The 10,046-nt window shown below is 26.2% G+C and overlaps 1 pseudogene; it reads left to right on the top strand.

Annotated features, from left to right (window-relative positions):
• The first annotated feature begins 8,616 nt into the window (after positions 1–8,616).
• Positions 8,617–9,516, top strand: LOC101504020 (probable calcium-binding protein CML27; annotated as a pseudogene).
• The last annotated feature ends 530 nt before the right edge of the window (positions 9,517–10,046 follow it).

Raw genomic sequence — 10,046 nt, 5'->3', positions numbered from 1 at the left:
AATTTTTTAACTTAATTATATATAAATTTTTTAAATGTGATAAATCCAAGATAAAAGTAACGAAAATATTGACCTAGAAATTTGAATTTATTTTTTGTTGATAAATTTTTTACAAAACTATAAACATGTCTACAAAAAAGTCAATCAAATATATTTAACTTTAAAAAAAATTAATTTGAACTTATTATATTTGTCTTAATATAAATTATGACCTATTATATTAATTATTCTATAGTTTTGTTTGAGATATATAGTAGATAACTTGTTGAAATGTATTTGATTGGGTGGAGATAGATAGATGCAACAATTTTTTTTTTTAATTTAAACATATCTTTCTCTTTTAAAGTCAACAATTCGTTTAAAATAAATAAATAAATAAATAATATCAACTAATATTAATCTACAAATAACGATTGATATGTCACACTCACACACACATACATATTAAACTACATATAGTTAAAATATCAACAATTTATTTTGTCTGTACTCAGTCAATTCTAATTTTCACCACCTCATCTCCATTCTTATACTATCATTGTTAGTAGTTCCAATTGATTGGTCCACACCATTTCTTTCTATCTATCTATGGTTTGTTATCTTATCATACCTAGCAAACAGAGGAGAAGAAGCGTTTCATTCTTCGTTCTAATCACCAGAATGCTAAATTTTTGATTCAATAAAACATATAAATTAATCATCCAATCTTTAAAATATATATCAGTTTAGTTATTAATGTTATAAAAGTTATTAACTATTTTAATAGTAAATTAAATTTTTTAGTGACTTGTACGATAGTAGGTTATATGTTTCAGACACTGTTTTAATAATTTGATAATTAATTTGAATTTTTTTCTATCACACATATTAAAATAACTTAATTTTATAGTTTCAAAATTTAAATGGTTTACCCTATTATAAATATTTAACTTTTATTATATATATATATATATAAATGATTGTGTGATATATTGGCAATCTAATTTTTACCGATTAAAGATGTCTCTGACTTTATTGCAATTGTTTCGGATAGCATAGTGTTAATTTGTTTTTTCTATTCATTCATAAATCTATTTAATAAAAAATTAACAAAAAATAATAATTTAAATAAAAAAAATCCCTATAATAAATATGGTATTATATATAAATAATATATTCAATTATATACTAATTGTGTAACGATAAAACTTTATGGTCCGGGTTGACATATATTAACGATGGCTCTTTTTTCACTAATCAAATTGAAATGAATTACTAGTTGAACTTTTTTCACAGATTAAATTGAAATGAATCTAACTTGTTTGATTCAACCTCGAAAACTATAGAGGCTTTAATCCATCTCCGTCCCCACGGGCAAGGTTAACACTGCCCTTTGATGATGACGTTAGTTCGAAGGCTAATTATTTGGTCACTTTGTTAACTATTAGGTTATGGTCTATTAATTGTAATGGTTTGTTTATATGCAGAGGCTGTCAAAAGACAAGACAAAAAGCAAAGTGCTCTGGTTTCTCTAAAAAATTAAATTTTTTTATTTAATAAATGACTCCAATCTTTTTTTTTTATTTAATAGAAAGGTTTCAAATCTTTTTTATTTAATAACAGAAAGGACTCAACTTTAATATTTTTAAAATTAAAATTAAATAAATTATTATAAATTATTTAATACTCTTTTGAATACACGCAAATCATAATAGGGGAGAGAAATATTAGTTATAAATTGAGTAATAATGACATAAAGAGTGAGCACTTGTATGAAAAATATTAGTTATAAATTGAGAAATCATGATAAAGTAGTGAACATATTACTGAATTATTGGAGTGGTACAAACTAACATTAGTTATTGGAGTATTACAACGTATACACACGATATTTTTCTTCAACTAAAAGATGAAAAAATTTATATGATTTCTTGATGATGCGGTAGAACAGTTGAAATATTTTATTTTATTTTAAAAAAATATAGAGAAAATAAATTTAAAAATGTTATTTAAAATTTTTTCTATAGTTATTAAATAAAATTTTAATAATTTATTTATTAACCTTTGAAAAAGGACTCGCCTAATAATTTTACTTTAAGTCTCGTAACGTGTTGGACCGATATTGTTATATGTTATGGTTTGTTGCTTGTAATGTGTTGTTGTACTATGTAATGTAATTGAACTATGTGTCTTATAAGAAACATTATAATTAAAAGATTATAACTCTAACTGATTCCTTTGCAAAAAGAAAAATCCAATGGATTCATGTGTTATGATAGTTGTTGAGATTTTTATTCAGATGGGGTAGTTGAAGAAGTGTTGAATTGTTCACAACAATGATTTCTAGATTTGATAGTATTTTTTTTATGATAAATAATTAGCACGCAAATGAGATTTTTTGGATTTGAATTTGAAATATAATATTAAGTTTAATAATTATGATATTTGTTAGTAGTATATTATTTAGTGTATTTGATTTTATTGTGAGTAAATTCAGTTTTATTTAGCAAATTTCAATTAAAAGTGGATTGAATAACAAATTTAAAGAAAATTATATTTGAAGTCAAATATTAAAAATTATAATTTTAGGTTAGAATTAATTTTAGATATAAAATCACATTTAAAGAGGAAAAAACTATAAATCCTAGTTTCAATTAACAAGTGAATGTTGATCAAAGATTTGTAGACATTATATTGTGATGACTAATGCCATACTATGGTTTTCAATTGTTTAGTAATTTTTTTTCTCTCCTCGATTTGCTCCTCGAATTATGTACACACTTATTCTACTTGTATTTTATATAGTATTTTAAATTTGATGTCTAAATAATGATGTTCGTAAATGTTTAATTTCACTTTTGAATATGTTTAAATTGATTTTAAATATGTAGAATTAATTTGACATGTTTAGTTGTTGTCTACGAAAAATAATTTTACTTTAAGAATTAATTTTAACTTGAAGCTATAATTTATAGTATTTGAATTTTAATTTTGACTTTTTTATTTTAACTCATTTTTATATAAATATATCTAAATATAAATTATTTTACCTTCAACTATTTTTACCAAAATCAATTCTTTGGAAATAAATTATTCTCACCGGATAACCAAACAATATATGTTAAATTTAACATCAATACAAATTTAGCTTACAATATTTGAAAACATGTGAAAATTGAGAAGTAAAAAAAACAAAAAACAAAAAAGCTCATCATATACTAGGCGTTGTGTTTTTATATTTCTTGTTCTCTTTATTGAAATGGTAAAAAAAAAAACTTTTAAATTGAAGCTTGGTGTTAATATCCTGTTATTTAGTTCTTTATTTAAATTGTAAATGAGATATATCTTTATGGTTATTTTCATCCATTGTGACTTATTCAATTTTCTTACTAAGCCAATACTTTTCAATGAAATTTGCTAGAAGAATCACTCTAGTGAATCCAAAAATACACGTGCGAATAAAGTCGTATCTTTCGCTCGTATTAAAATGATTTAGATTCAATTATAGAGGTATATTATTAATAAGTTATATATAAATCTCATTGTGAATTTATTTTGAAAGCTAAAGAATATCATTAAAAAAATAAATGTTAATCTCACACAAGACATGAAAAGAAAAGTAAAGTCACACAATACAACCAAATCACATTTGGGTTCAAACCAATGATAATAACTACATCCCACATACCTGGTCCACAATTGAAACCCAAATAAAAAATAAAGCTTCAAAAGACCAAGACAAATAAGGCAAATAATCCACCATTGATTTACTCTATAATTAAATAAATTGTCTCTAGCATGTACCCACCACCTTGATTGAATTTTGGCTAGTGCCTTCATTGAATGAGTGTAGGCCACAAAACTCTTTAATATAATCAAAACACAATTTGTAAGTACGTTAAAAAAAACCAACCACACCAAAATTTCATAAAAGAACTTAATTACAATCAAAAAATCAATGATGTGTTGTTTCTTCTTAATCAAACCTCAATTCACGAGATTGTGTCAACATTCAAGGTTTGGGAATCTTGATTAAATGAACGACAGATTCTAATCTTGTATAGAATACTCTTCCACGTTCTGATTCCAATAATTTAGATTATTATTATGATAGTGAGTAAAAAAAATAAAATCATTTAAAGGCACTTTTTATTTTATTTTATTCATTCAACATTTCTATCTCCAATTCTAATTAAGATTTCATTGATTGAAAATCACTCGTTTTAGTTAGATACATCTTTTTTAAGATCCACAAATTCATTTATAATATACCTACAAATTCATTTAAGATCCATTTATTCCGCAAGATAATATATAGATATGATAGAATAAAGAGATAGATAAATATGTCTTTAAATCTTAGTTTAATTGGTAAATGTCGATATTGTTAGGTTAGATGTCATGTTCAAAGTTCGAATTTGGAATCTCACAATTGTGTGAGTTAATTACGATAGTCTCTTCTAAAACTAAAAAAACAGATGGATAAACATGAATGATAAATTAAGACCAAGCTTAAAAAAGACGTATATCTTCATTGAGTCTGCCACATAATTTGTGTCACGACGAATGTATGTCTAATCGCAAAATAATTTAAACCGCTCAAAGTGTTGGAAATATGTACAATAAAGTTGAAACCCTGATTAGCTGAAGAGAAACCATTTGTATGTAATAGGGGTGAATATTAGAACCATAAAAGGACTATTTGCTAATTTGAGTTATTATCAGGTTTGAAGAGGAACTTTCATTAGAATTTTCTTCTTGGTATAGATGTGTCGGAGTCTTGGTTGGAAGAGACATCATGTGTGCTTAATTGCAAAGTTGGTAAAGTTCCATTTAAATATCTTAGTCTCCCAATTAGAGACAATCCTCGTTGTTTTTCCTTTTGAAAGTTGCTGGTTGAAAGGATCTGAAAGAGACTTTCAGGTGGAAGTTTCAAAATCTATCTATGGGCAGTTGTGTTGTATTATTCAAACCTTCCTTATCATCTCTTCTTGTTTATTTTCTTTTTTTCTTTTAAGGCTTCTACATGTATTATCTCTTCTATTGAAGTGAATCGAGAGAATTTGTGGTTCAAAGTTTTATACATAAATATGGAGTGGTGGATAATGGTGCAATACATCTTTTTTGCATGATTTTTTTATTTATGGTGGTCTATTTTGTAAAAGATTTAGTAGGCTTTATGGCTTATGTTTAGATAAAAATATTTAAGTGTTTGAGATGCGCAGATTGGACTAGGGTGTTGATGGTGGTGGGTAAAGGTGGAGGAGGATGTTATGTACTTGTGAAGAGGAGGTAGTCTTATATTGTAGTTATTTGTTGGATAACATTATAATTTTTTTTACTGGAAAATATGATTGATTGATGGTCTTAGTGTTGGGGAGTGTGGGGGTGTGGGAGAGACAGTAGGTCAAATACTGTAGGATCCACAAAAGGCTTTGCCAATACATCTCGACCCAAAATCTTAAGACAATTGATATATAGATCATTTCTCTTATATATCTAACATTTACCACATATATAGCCAATGTGTGATTTAACCAATCACACTTGAACCTAATAATCTCTCCCTCAAATGTGAGCCATCCACATCATATATTTGAATTGTCGCTATTATCAATGGGACCCGCTTCTTGATTGCATCGACAAGAAGACTTTTGATACAAGGATCTAACATCAAGATCCATTCCAAGGTTCTAATACCACTTGTTGGGGAGTTTGGAAGCGCGTGAGAAACAACATGTCAAATGATTCATGATCAACAAGAGACTTTGACACCACATATTAACCCAAAACCTTAAGGCAATAGATATATGGATTGCTTCTCTACATATTCATCATTTGCCACGTTTATAACCAATGCCAGATTTAACTACTCAAACTTGAACCTAAAACTTGCAAGGTTGAGCATGACAAAATTTATTTCGTCAATGGTGTGTATCTATTACTTTATCAAGAAATGGTGGCCGATCCATTACACTTCAATGATTTAATTTGGAATAAAGTGGTTCCATTGAATGTATCTCTTTTTGTTTGGCGTGTAGAATAATAGGATTTCAACAAAAGATAATTTTGCTAGATATGGTGTTATCATCTACGACTCATTGTTATGTTTAAGAGGGTGTGGAAAAAAAAGAAAGTGCTCAACATTTATTATTTGAATGTGAATTTTTTAAAAATTTATGGGTAATATTCGAAATTGATTTGATTTTTTATGTGCATTATCAAATATTGTTGTATATCATGCTCAACATTTCGTGACTTTTATGAGTTTCAAAAAGAGGTTTGAGAGTATTTTTAAATTATTAAATTATTAATAATTTGGGAAAAAGGAATCATCATCTATTTAGATTCTAGGCAAAATTAAAGTACAAGTTTGATGGTGACTCAAATTAAAGCATCATAATTTTATTTATGCTTTGAATCGATGGTTGCTTAACCCTCTAAATTATTTATGCTATTATTTGATGTGTTTTGGCCTTTTCTTGTTGGTAGGAATCCTCTTGTTCAATGTATTGTAACTTTTGTTGCTTTTAATTATCAACACTTTTTGTGCTAGAATAGTTATTTTAATATATTATTTGATTAAAAAAATCAATCCGTAAATAAATGTATTTCATGCCATTATTAAAAAAAGAGACATTTATATATATATATATATATATATATATATATATATATTTTAAATTTTGATACAATAATAAAAAGTTATAGTAATAGCGCTTCACTATTATGATTTAGTTTGGATTGAATCGACCAATTCTTATATTAAATTCAAGCAAATTTGAATTGATTAAATGTACTAAATCATCCAATCTAATTTATAACAAATTAAAAACTAAAAATCACAAGTAACAATTATCAATTTGAGATTAAAGGATATGATTTCTCAATACATCAAATTATATTCATAACTTCTCTTTTTAATTTTTTATTTAATGTATTGTCAACTTGTGAATAGTTATCAATGTAAAATAATTTTATATTAATAATGTATAAATTTAATCTCTATCAATTTTATGATTGAAAAATAAAATAGTATAAAATTATATTAAACTAATATATAGTAGTATAAATTATTTTTGTATTGAAACTAAAAGTTGTTTTATTTTACTGAAAATCAAATGTAACAATGAATCTCTCAAAAAAAATGTTAATAAAACAAAGTACTCCCACATTTTCTTTTTAATAATTGTTGCATTTGCATAATCCTAATTACTTGTTATTTTTAAAGTTCAATCTACCATTAATTATTGTTTTATCAATAATATCATAATTTATTTATTGTAGATAGAGAAATAGATTAAATGAATAAATGATTAAAGATATTATAGAAAAATATAAATAGTTATATCAAAAATATTAAAATTTAAAGTTAAATAAATTTTTAATCAATATAACATTTTAAAATTTCATTTTTAGTCTTTTAAAAAATCACATACTTGACATGAATGTCAAAGTGATGAGGTGGTAGCAAAATTTTTGGTAAAATGTAATAAAAGTAAACATAATTCTGTGGAAACAGTTTTATACATAGTTTATTTTATGTTAGCCCTCTTAATAAAGTTTATGAACTATGCACTCTCAACCACAATTATAATTGTTTGTATAATTTTGTTGTTGTTTATACAATAAGCTCTGCACCCTCTTAGTAAATTATCCTTAGAAAGTGATATTATGGTGTGATTTTGATTAGATATATGTGTTAAAAATTTGATACTATTGATGTATAAAAATTAATCTCTTTTGACAAATCACAAAGATATTTTAAAATTGATGGTATAAAATTGCACAATGATGTTTTATTACTGGAGGACAATAGTGCATGCCATTAAATTCAAAATCTATCCAATTTTAAAAACAAAAGTTGAAAAATTCTCCAAAAGAAAATTTTATTTGATTTTGTTTTGTGTGAATAAGATATTATCTCCTAAGTCGCATAGGATCACAATGATGGGTAAAGTTATCCCGAGAGACATTTAACGTTATTGCATTTTTAAGGTTGAATTTGAACTTAAGATCTCGAATTAAGTTGAAAGAGACCCTTCTCATCTTATCCAAGTAGTCTTAGATTTTAATTTTATTCAATTTTCAGTTAATGAATTTTAATTTTGGATTAAATAAGTTTTTAATTTCTATAAAATTTCAACATTTCAATTTTAATCTATGTAAAAAAGAAACATTTTTTAGTCCCTACAAAATTATCCAACAAATAGTTTTAGTCTTTATTGAAACAAAACACATTTAATTGTTTTTGAATGGTTTTTCGTAAATATATTTAAAATATTATAAAATATTCTTTCAAAAAAATTTAAAATATTTTAATTTGAGATGAATTAAATATGATATTTTTCAAATATAAAAAATTTAAAATAAAAGTAACAAAAATATAAATTTATAAATCAAATTTTAGACTTATTTTTTGTAAATGAACTTTTTAAAATATTCTAAATATATCTACAAAAATTCATTCAAAAATATTTGTTAGTTTAACACCAAACATTAAAACCACGATAATTTTATAAAGATTAAAAGTTATATTTTTAAGTTACATAAATTAAAATTTTATATGAAATAGAAATATATTTAATTTTTTTATTTATTATTTTGGTATGTATGAATCATTCATATGATTCCAAAAACCAAACCAACTTCACTACCACCACCCCTTTACTCACCCAATTATACTTAGCTTAGCTCCAAACACCACGCTACCTTTTTCCTTACTCTCTCAAGTCTCAATCCCAAACCAAATCAACTTCAAACAAATGGCAACAAACCAACCCGTTTCACTAGAAACCGACCCGAATCCAAATCCAATTCCAATTCCCTCGCCATACTTCGAAGACAACGACGAACTTAAAACAGTCTTCAAAGGTTTCGACTCTAACGGTGACGGAAAAATCTCCGTCAACGAGATCGAAACAGTTCTCCGAACACTCAGATCCGACGTACCACCGGAGGATGAACTCCGACGCGTCATGGAAGATCTCGACACCGACCGCGACGGTTTCATTAACCTATCGGAATTCGCCGCGTTCTGTCGCTCCGATACTCCGGACGGCGGCGATATTGAGCTTCGCGACGCTTTCGATCTGTACGACCACGACAAAAACGGCCTCATCTCGACTGAGGAACTTCACTTGGCGCTTAACCGCCTCGGAATGAAATGTTCTGTTGAGGAATGACGTGATATGATCAATTCCGTTGATTCTGACGGTGACGGTAGCGTCGGATTTGATGAGTTTAAGCAGATGATGACATCTAAGAGTCGCGCCGTTAATAGCTCCGTTAATTAGAGAGTAGAAAATTTCTCAGTCTTCGCCGCTGGTAAAAAAACCGGTGAATCTCCGGTAACAGCTTCCACAGTACGTTTACTCTTTGCTTTAAACATGAATAAAAATATAAATAAATAAATAATGAGCGAATTGCTCTATGATACTTTAGACTTAGATCGAAATCGAAAATAGAAATTTTCGTATGCTTATGTTATTATAAAAATCATTTATCGGAATGGAACTTTTGCAATTTAGTTGCTTCTGCTCTTTTTTCTTCCACTTACGCTTAAATAGATTGATATATTCAGTTTATTTAATTTTACTTGAATTTAATTTAACAAAATTGGAATTCCTACAATATTAGAGTTTGTTTACTTTTTTATTTTTGTTTTTTCTTAGATAAGTTAGGATGAAATTCACATATATTAATTATGAAGATTATGAAGAAGTGGGAGATTATGGATCCTATGTCTTACTTTTTTTGTTGTTGCTGAAATTATGTCTTAGTTAATTTAATGTGTTTGATTATGTGTTACAACTTGATTTTGCCGATAAATGGATAAATTGATCTATGTTTGAATATATATTTATGTAAAAGTAATTCTTGATAATTTATATTGTTGGAATAATTTGAATTGAACTTGATTTTAAATGTATAATTACTAAAACGAGTTTTGATGTGTATTTGAAACTATATTGATGTCTATTTTAGATAAGAAATTACGGAATATGCCTAAAAAATTAAATTAAAGGACATTTTTATTTGTTTTGATTTTAACTTTTTATATTTAG

This window comes from Cicer arietinum, chromosome 8, assembly GCF_000331145.2.
Source record: "Cicer arietinum cultivar CDC Frontier isolate Library 1 chromosome 8, Cicar.CDCFrontier_v2.0, whole genome shotgun sequence".
Taxonomy (NCBI): domain Eukaryota; kingdom Viridiplantae; phylum Streptophyta; class Magnoliopsida; order Fabales; family Fabaceae; genus Cicer; species Cicer arietinum.
The sequence above is the reverse complement of the archived record's forward strand: the minus strand, read 5'-3'. Positions and strand labels throughout refer to the sequence as shown.